Below are 10590 nucleotides of genomic sequence, written 5' to 3'. Positions count from 1 at the left end.
CCAGCATCTGCAGTCCTCACTTTCTCCATGGCTAATCTACAAAGCCTGCATGTCTCTGGACACTATGGGTAATTTAGCATGGCCGATTCACCTACCCTGCACATCTTTTGACTGTTGGAGGAAACTGGAACACCCAGAGGTAACCCACAGAGATATGGGGAGAAGGAGGAATTGAAGCCGGGTCCCTGGTATTGTGAGACAGCAGTCCTAACAACAATGAAATCAAGGGCTGTGAGGAAAACGCAACAGAGTATAGATGACGGCTATGAGTTCATCCATGATCTCACTTAATGAAGGAAAAGATTCGATGGGCTGAGTGGCCTATCTCCTAAGTCTTATGGCCTTGTAGTCTTAATATACAAAAGCAATCTATGTTTATGTACAACCTATAATGTAATAAAAGGTCCTTCATGGGATTATCATCAAACTTTATTACGCAGCAAAATAAGTAAGATGAAAGTTATGATAGGTGGTCAGAAAGCTTGGCTGAATATGTAGATTTTAAGGAGAGTCTTAATTGAGAAAAAATAGGTACAAAGAAGGCATATTACGGAAGAAATTTCAGAGTTTCGGGCCAACCTAGCTGAAAATATGGTCCCTGTTGATGAAGTGATTAAAATCATATGTTCTCAGGAGGCCAGAATTGGTGGAGTGCATAATTCTAACAGAGTTCCTGGGTTTGAGCATGTTACTGAGGAAGGGAGGGACAAAGTCATGGAGGGACTTGAGGACAAGCATTTTAAAATTGAATAGCTAGTGGAACAGGAGCTCAGCTCAGCCAGTTGGCTTAGGAGGAACAGGAATTGGCGCAAGTTACAGTGACAATGTAAAAGCGCAGAAATAACACCCACACCACTGTTATATCAGGGGGTCCCAGGGTCATTGTTCAAACTGTGCATGTGTACCTCAACAAGGCATTAAGGATCATGTTTAAATTGAATGAATAGATGGATGGCATGATGGCTCAATTATTAGTACTTCTGCCCCATAGCGACATGGACCCAGATTTGATTCCTTTGGGAGACTTCTGTGTGGAGTTTGCATATTTGCCCCTTGTCTGCGTGCGTTTCCCCCCACAGTCCAAAGATGTGCAGGTTAGGTGGATTGGCCATACTAAAAATGCCCCATAGTGTACATGGATATGCAGGCTAGGTGTGTTCGCAGTGGGAAATGCAGGGTTTCAGGGATAGGGTAGGGGGCTCGGGCTGGGTGGGATGCTCTTCAGAAGGGCGGCATGGACTTGATGGGCCAAATGGCCTGCTTCCACACCGTAGGGATTCTGTGATGAGAAGGAAAACCTTCGTGATTGCGGAAAAATGTGCATTAACTTGTTTGATGTTTCATCAACAAATTATGAAATGGCAATAGCGTATAAATAGTCATTGGGATGCTTAGTTCAATGTGTGACCAGGACGATGATTTGTTGTAGAGGATGATTCTGTAATCTACAGTACCATCCTTCAGATGAGGCCAGAATCAAAGGGATGAAGAATGAAGAATGAAGTTGATCAGTTTCAAAATAATTGAGGAAAAGATTATCTCTGTAAAATTAATTTTAAATGTATCATGCAATATTAATTCAGTATGAATGACCAATGTTATGTTTGCTTTCATATTTTAACATGGCGACTGCACAAACTGATGGTTCATGTTGATACTTAGTGTGACATCAAGCCCTACATTTAGAAGCATTTTAAAAAGCTTCAAAGATCAACTCATATGCAATATCCATGGGAATCTCTTCAGTAATACTGGCTGAGTGATACATATTGGACAGCAGAACTTCCACGATTTAAAAATAAATCCAGAACTGTTATCACACACACAACCAAATAGCTTTTCTCCTACCACAATATCACCAGTGGTTCTGTTCTCCTTTAAACTAGTGGCTGAAGCATCTTTTATCTTAGAGGCCAGTTTAAGACTTAATGTCTGAACTGAAAAAAAGACAGTAGTCCAGCCCTGCCTCACTACTGACCCTCTGACAGAGCAGCAATTCCATAGCACTGACCCTCTGATAGTGCAGCACTCCCGCAGTATTGACCCTCTGACAGTGTGGCACCCTTACAGTGCAGTACTCCTTCAGTTTTGTTGCAGTTGAAGATGGTGCTCCAGTCTCCCACATTCCACAGCTCTTCTGCAGTTCTGACGAAGGGTCACTCAACCCAAAATGTTAACTCTGATTTCTCTCCACAGATGCTGCCAGCCCTGCTGAGCTTTTCCAGCAATTTCTGTTTTCGCTTGTGATTTACAGTATCGGTAGATTTTTAAGGTTACTTTTCTCCAGCTCTTTCTCTTTTAAAATATTCCATTAAACAATACCTCTTTGATCAAATATTTGACCATCTAACATAACGTTTCCTTTTGTCACTTGGCTTTAAAATGTTCTTGTGAAGTTCCTTGCTCTGTTGTCTTAACACATTATACAGGTCTTGGTGATGATATCTTCCCTAAATTTGACCTGTCATAAAGCCAAAGAAGAAACCATTCCCAGAACATGAGTGATCTGTTACAAAAATGATGCTAACCAGTTGAGAGCTCTCCACCAGCCTTAACTTAAACCCTGAGACTGGACATGGGAGGAACATGCAGTTCCAATGGAAGCCACTTGATGGTAGTGCTGCACACATATCTATCATACGCTACTATTAAGGTTTTAAAGGAACGTTTGCGCTAAGACTTAACAATAATATAAATTGGAAGCCTTCTGTAAATACTGACACAATCCCTTGGGACTCCTGTAAATATTAACACACTACCCTTGTAAATGCTGGCAGTTCTTTGGGAACCCTGGTAAATACCGATACACTTCCCAGAGACTCCCTGTAAATACTGACACACTTCCCTGGAACCCCCTGAAAATATTGACACCTTCCTCTGGGCCTTCCTACAAATACTGACATGTTTCCTAGGTTCCCTGAAAATATGACAAGCTTCCAGGGAACTCCTGTATGCAATGACACACTCCCCTGGGACCCCTGGTAAGTACTTACACACTTACAGACTCCCCAAAGCCTGTCCACCATCTACAAGGCACAAGTCAGGACTGTGGTGGAATATTCCCTCCTTGCTTGGGATGGGTAAAGTTCCAACAACACTTAAGAAGTTTGACACCATCCAGGTCAAAACAGCCTTCTTGACTGGCACATCGACAAGCATCCACTCCCTCCACCACTGTGACACTCAATAGCAACAGTGTGTACTACCTACAAGATTCACTGCAGAAATTCACCAAAGATGTTAGGCAACACCTTTCAAACCCGTGACCACTTCCATCTAGAAGGACAAGGGCAGCAGATACATGGGAACACCACTACTTGCAAGTTCACCATTCTGACCTGGAATTATATCATTGTTCCTTCACTGTCTCTGAGTCAAAATCCTGGAATTCCCTTCAGGGGCGTTGAGGGTGTACCTACAGCATATGGACTGTAGCAGCTCAGAAAGGAGCTCACCTTCTCAAAGGCAACTAGGGAGAAGCAATAAATTCTGAATGGCCAGCGATACCTACATCCCATGAATGAATAAAGCAAACACTTCCTTGGGATACTTTTAAAAATACTGGCACAATCCGTAGGGACCCCTTGGAAAAACAGTTAACATCCTCTCAGACCCCCATAAGTATTGGTACATTCCCAGGAGTTCTTGTGCAAGATGGATCTGTAATGATTAACTGAGGTATTGCTTGTTCTTAGGAAAGGAGGGAGAGAAATTGATGTGTTTGGTTTGGGGCCATCTTTAGAATTATAAAGTTCGTTTACCTGTCACCTGGAAATGAAGTGTCAGAGAATAATGTCCTGTACAGCCAGCATAAAGATCACTGAAATAAGCAATCCAATTAGTGCCCGCATATAATGATTTGGGAAAGGTTCTTATGGCTCAGTGGTAGTGTCCATACCTCTGGACCAGGATGCCCAGAGTTAAGTCTCGCTTGCTCCAGGTGGTGTGTCATAACATCTCTGAACAGGTTGATTGGAAAATACCCAGAATGTTATGGGAATCTTTACATTACCAATGCTTATGTTGCAATCACCTTAGAGACAGATAACCTTTTAAAAAGAAAGAAATCTCCACAATACCGACAGAAAGAAATCCACTGGACGAGATATCACTTTTGAAACTTTTACCGTAACAAATCCATTTTAGGTAATCAAAATCAAATAATTCAAACAAGGATTAATCAACAAAATACGTTTCAAATAAAAGTAGTTGATACAAACATATGCCTCTTATGGTTACCAGTGTTCATATTTACGTCCTGCCAAGCATGATATCACCTGCAATCACGTGAATCGGGCACATGGTGGCTCAGTGGCTAGCACTGCTGCCTCTCAGCGCCAGGGACCCAGATTCAATTCCAGCTGCAGGTGACTGTCTGTGTGGAGTTCGCACATTCTTCCCGTGTCTGCGTGGGTTTCCTCCGGGTGCTCTGGTTTCCTCTCACAATCCAAAGATGTGCAGATTAGGTGAACTGGTCATGCTAAATTGCCCATAGTGTTCAGGGATGTGTAGATTAGGTGCATTAGTCAGGGGTAAATGTAGAGTAATAGGGTAGGGGAATGAGTCTGGGGGTTACTCTTCGGAGAGTTGGTGTGGACTTGTTGAACCTAATGGCCTTTCCACACTGTAGGGATTCTAAGTTCATCACACAGACTTTCCAACTGCGACTCTGCAATGTCGGATTCTTCACTTTGTACTCAATTATTTCAGCCCTTGACTCACACTCACCAGCAGTTACATTGCATCCAAAGTCCAGGACAGTTACCACAGACAACGTGCATGTCTATGAACTCTCTCTCACGTGTGTCATGACAGTCCTGATGGCACAGAATCCCCAGAGTCTCACTTCTGTGACCCTTTTAACCACAGTCTGCTGGGCTCTGGAAATACTGAAACAACAGCAATGGGTCTTCTCCAATCCACAATTTCTTGACTTTCTTGTCTTCAGCTCTCTGTTCTTTTCAATTGTATAACACACTGCTCTATTCTCAAGAGATCTGCTTCACCGGGAGGATCTGTTTCGAAATTGCCAAACAGTAAACTGTCACTTGCTGGTACAGAATTTGAACATGGCTGAAAAGAAAGATATATTACTGAAGTTTTTTTTATTTTGCACTCATTAAAACAAACAGTTGAATGTGAAATGTTAAACGATCGCAATTTACACTACAGGAGAATAACATGCCGACTGGTTGGCAAGTCGACTTTGATGACTTGAAGTATTGCCATGGAGATATACGTGAAAACTACAGTCTCCCCATGCTCTTAGTAACTCAAAAAAGTACAAGGTTTGAATATATTCCTTTAGTTACAAAGAATGGATCCCTGCTTAATGTGCTATATTATGAACTTGAACAATTATTTGGTACTCCATCTAACACCTTCAACACTGCTGATGGCAGTAGTGTGTACCATCTACAAGATACAAGATGCAAGATGCACTGTAGTAACTCACTAAAGCTCCTCGATAGCAATTTTCAAACCATGAACTCCACCACCCAGATAGATGAGACATCATAGACTTGGAGACACCATCAGCTATCAGATTTCAATAAAAACTTCGTAATTTGTCCTGAATGTTGTACAACAGCAGGGGTGATGCTACCCCTTCCCTGTCGCAGTCAGGGATAAACTTTCGACATACTGTCATAGATACACAGAGATGTATAAACATGGAAATGCACCGTTGGGTCCAACTCGTCCATGCCGACCTGATGTCCTAGATAAATCTAATTCTATTTGCCAGCAATTGGCCCATATCACTCTAAACCCTCCCTATTCATGTACCCATCCAGATGCCTTTTAAATGTTGCAATTGTACCAGCCTCCATCACTTCGTCTGGCAGCTCATTCCATACACGCATAACCCTCTGAATGAAAAATTTGCCCCTCAGGCACCTTTTAAATCATTCCCCTCTCACCTTAAACTTATGCCCTCTAGTTCTGGACTCCCCCACCCCAGGGAAAACACCTTGTGTATTTATCCTATCCGTGCCCCTCATGATTCTATAAACCTCTACAAGGTCACCCCTCAGCCTCTGACGCTCCAGGGAAAACAGCCCCAGGCTATTCAGCCTCTCCCTATCGCTCAAATCTTCCAACTCTGGCAACATCCTTGTAAATCTTTTTTGAACCCTTTCAAGTTTCACAACACCCTTTCTATAGCAGGGAGACCAGAATTGTTCACAGCATTGCAAAAGTGACCTCACCAATGTCCCCAGCTGCAACATAACCTCCCAACCCCTATACTCAATGCACTGACCAATAACGACAAACCTACCAAACGCCTTCTTCACTATCCAATCTATCTTTGACTTTACTTTCAAGGGACTATGGACCTGCACTCCAAGGTTTCTTTGTTCAGCAAAACTTCCCAGGACCTTACCATTAAGTGTATAAGTCCTGCTGTGATTTGCCTTTCCAAACTGCCGCACCTCACATTTATCTAAATTCCCGACTCAGGCAACTGTCTGTGTGGAGTTTGCACATTCTCCCCACGTCTGCATGGTTTCCTCCAGGTGCTCTGGTTTCCTCCGACAGTCCAAAAATGTGCAGGTTAGGTGAATTGGCGCAGGTTAGGTGAATTGGCCATGCTAAATTGCCCATAGTGTTAGGTGAAGGGGTAAATGTCAGGATGGGTCTGGGTGGGTTGCTTTTTGGAAGGTCAGGTGTGGATCTGTTGTGGGCAGCACAGTGGTTAGCACTGCTGCCTCACAGCACCAGAGACCCAGTTCAATTCCTGCCTCAGGCATCTGTCTGTGTGGAGTTTGCACGTTCTCCCTGTGTCTGCGTGGGTTTCCTCCGGGGACTCCGGTTTCCTCCCACAGTCCAAAAATGTGCAGGTTAGGTGAATTGACCATGCTAAATTGCCCGTAATGTTAGATATAGGGGAATGGGTCGGCGTAGACTTGCTGGGCCAAAGGGCCTTTTTCCACACTGTAAGTAATCTAATCTAATCCAATCTAAACTCCACCTGCCAGTACACGACCCATTGGCCCATTTGATCAAGATCCCATTGTACTCTAAGGTAACCGTCTTCGCTGTCCACTACACTTGCAATTTGGTGTCACCTGCAAACTTTTTGACCATATTTCTTATGTTCACAACCATATAATTTCGATGTGGCTGACCTGGTAAATTACTGTACTCTATCTTCAAACTGCTTGCACCAAAACCAGAAACTCTGAGAAGTTTAACAGAGTGTGAGTTTAACAATGGAAGTAGAAAAGCACAGGACCATCTCTAACGCTGCTCATAAACACCAAAGGGACACAGGGTGAGAGCAGCTCTACAAGACCTGTGATATCTCTTTGCTATTAGTTTCTCAACCTCCCCACATCCCAAACATTTGGCATATCTGTCCTGGGAATATTGTTTGATAATGTAGAATGAATGAGCTTTCAGTGCTTAAGGATACTAATTTTACCCTACACCGAGCCACTGAGGGATTGTTTTACATTGACACTGTACATGAATTAAAAGAAAATGTTGAATTTCCAGCAGTAGCACTATTAGCTTGATCAACAAAAATGTTCAATAAATATTTTTCCTAGTCTAATGACTAACAAAACAGATTCTTCCCCAGTTTACACTGATATGTTTCTCCATGGATTAGTAAGTCTGACCTTATTTTACACAGAACTTCATTTGGTCTCCTGCAACATTACAAAAGTCAAAACTTTTATAATTACTGTGACATTGCTCAATGCAGCAATTATGCACAGTAAATACCTGCAGACAGTCATGACATGAATAAAATACTTTCGATCACTGTTAGCTGAGGGATATATATATTGGCCAGGACATCAGGAGAATCCCTAATGATAGTATCTTGGAATCTTTAACACCCATTGGAGGTGGACTGAGCATTGCGTTCATTAGGCTACACCTCTCTGAGTCTCAAGTTCTCCCTCATTACTTCACTGAAGTGGTTGCTTAGATCAGGCCCTTGATTCTTATACAGAATGCAACCAACAGAGGTACACTGACTATAATCATAGACTGTTCATTAGCTTGCAACTTACTGGATCACAAGCCAATGTGACCCTCTGTTGGCCTGACATTACCTTCCTGCTTGCTAACCTCAAGCACAGGTCTCACCCTCTACACATCCTGCTTCCTACCCAATACAAATCTACCATTGTGCAACCATTTTCCCTCTCAGCCCTCATTACAGCTGTCATCAACTTGTGTGCATATGATTGAGGAGCAGAAATAGGCCATTCAGTCCCTGCTCTACCAATCTATAAGATCATGGCTAATCTGATTGCGTACCTACCTCCATTTTCTTGTGTGCAATCCATTACCTTCAAGTTCCTCATTGATCAAAAATCTGTCCAGCTCAACCTTTAATATGTTCAATGACCCAACCTCCTCCACTCTCTGGGGGACAGAATGTTAAAGACCAACTGACCCTTTGAGAGAAGAAAGTCCTCCCCATCTCTATCTAAATGGGGACTTTATTTTGGAACTGTACCCTTTGATTCTAAATTTCCCCACAAAAGAAAACATCCTCCCAGCATCTACTCTATCATGCACCTCAGAATCAGATACGTTTCAATAAAATCACTTTTCAATTTTCTAAACTCAAATAAGGTTCAAATCCATATGCCCTTAATGACTCCTAATCAGCTATCGGTTTTCAGGTAAAATGTTGTCATGTGTACCTGGATGTGAGAGACGTACAACAGCAATGGTACTGTTCTCCCTTCTCAATCCTAATCAGGGATAAACTCTCTAGATGACTGTTGATGTGGCTGACCTGGTAAACTGCTGTACTGCATAATTCAAACTCCTTGTACCAAAACTAGAAACTCTGCAATGGACAGATTTTTTGGGGTGTAACAGTGAAACTAGAAAAGCACAGGGCTAGCTCTTGCTGTTCACAAACACAAAAGGTACACAGGATGAGAGCAGCCCAACAACATAATTCTTGATATCCCTTTCTCTTTTTTGCTTTTAGTTTCTCATGCTCCTCACACCCCTAACATTTCTAATTTCCCCTATGGAATCTGTTATTTTACCCTTCCAAAGCCCATCCTAACCCAGATGGTTGTTCATCACCTTGTGTTCACTAACCTTTGCTGGATATCCCACTCTGCTAAAGTCTCAATTTTAAATCCTCATCTTCACTTTCAAATCTCTTTATGATTTCATCCTTCCCTATTTCTTTAACTTTCATCTTGATACAACCTTCCAGGATCCTATTGGATTCCTAAGGGGCTCAACAGCGTAAGTGGTGAGAGGTGGTTTCACCTCATGGGAGAGTCAAGGAGTTCCTAGTGGCAGAATAAAAGGTGCCAGTTTAAGACTGAGGTTAGAGAGAATTTCATCTCTCAGAGGGTAGGGAGTCTTTGGAACTCCTTGCGACAAAGATCTGAGGGGACAGAATCACTGTGCGTATGCAACACTGAGACAAATAGACTCTTAATCAATCAGGGAATCAAGGGTAATGGGGAAAAGGCAGGAAAGTAGACATGAGGAATGTTAGACCAGCCATGATCCTATTGAACGGCAGAGAAAGTTTCTGTTCCTACTTCTTATGGTCTTATATTCACTTTGCTCTTTCAATTCTGGCCCCTTGTGCATCCCATTTTAATTGTCCCACCTCAGTGGCTGTGCCTTCAGTTGCCTGAGTCCTAAACTCTGAAATTGTCTGCATAAACCTCCCCACCTATCTCTCTTCTTTTAAGATATTTCTTAAAGCCTACCTCTTCGACAAAGCTTTTGAACATTTGCCCAGACATCTATTTACTGTCAAATTTACATTTGGTAATTGCTTCTGTGTAGCTTCTTAGGGCCTTTTATTACATTCCAGGAACGACATAAATGTTATTGGCAGGGTAGTAGGCTTCCACTCAGCACTACCTGAAGGCCAACGTTCCATATACCTTCCCTACTAACTGCTGAACTTTTTTTTAGATTAGATTACTTGCAGTGTGGAACAGGCACTTCGGCCCAACAAGTCCACACTGACCCAACTAAGAGCAACCCGCCCAGACCCATTCCCCTACATTTACCCCTACACCTAACACTATGGGCAATTTAGCATGGCCAATTCACCTAACCTGCACATTTTTGGACTGTGGGAGAAAACCAGAGCACCCGGAGGAAACCCACACAGACACGGGGAGAATGTGCAAACTCCACACAGACAGTCGCCCAAGGATAGAATCGAACATGGGACCCTGGTGCGGTGAGGCAGCAGTGCTAACCACTGTGCCACCGTGCCAGTGAATGAATTTTTTGTGATTCATGCATGAGAAACCTCAAATTCCTCTGTGCTGCAGCTTTCTGCAATTTTTCTCCATTTAAGTGATATTCGGCTCCTGTATTAGAGTCATAGAATTATAGTGATGTATAGCACGGAAACAGATACTTTGGTCCAACCAGTCCATGCCGGCCAGATATACCAACCCAATCTAGTCCCACCAGCCAGCACCCAGCCCATATCCCTCCAAACCCTTCCTATTCATACACCCATCCAAACGCCTTTTAAATGTTGCAATTGTATCAGCCTCCACCACTTCCTCTGGCAGCTCATTCCATACATGTACCACCCTCTGCATGAAAAAGTTGCCCCTTAGGTCT

At 42.9% G+C, this 10590-nt stretch overlaps 1 protein-coding gene across 20 annotated transcripts in view; it reads right to left on the bottom strand.

The window, feature by feature from the left end:
* Nucleotides 1-10590, bottom strand: part of LOC122561273 (solute carrier family 2, facilitated glucose transporter member 9-like) — a 233365-nt gene that overhangs the window by 172734 nt on the left and 50041 nt on the right. For 16 of the 20 annotated variants that reach the window (XR_006314975.1, XR_006314977.1, XR_006314967.1 and 13 more), the window contains one exon: nucleotides 4545-5073. The exons of 2 other annotated variants lie outside the window; for them this stretch is intronic. The gene's annotated coding sequence lies outside the window, so the exon portion shown is untranslated. Of the gene's footprint in view, nucleotides 1-4544; nucleotides 5074-10590 lie in introns of those variants that run through there. 2 more of the 20 variants (XR_006314971.1, XR_006314974.1) reach the window with 1 other exon arrangement.

Source organism: Chiloscyllium plagiosum, chromosome 22, assembly GCF_004010195.1.
Source record: "Chiloscyllium plagiosum isolate BGI_BamShark_2017 chromosome 22, ASM401019v2, whole genome shotgun sequence".
NCBI lineage: Eukaryota > Metazoa > Chordata > Chondrichthyes > Orectolobiformes > Hemiscylliidae > Chiloscyllium > Chiloscyllium plagiosum.
The sequence above is the reverse complement of the archived record's forward strand: the minus strand, read 5'-3'. Positions and strand labels throughout refer to the sequence as shown.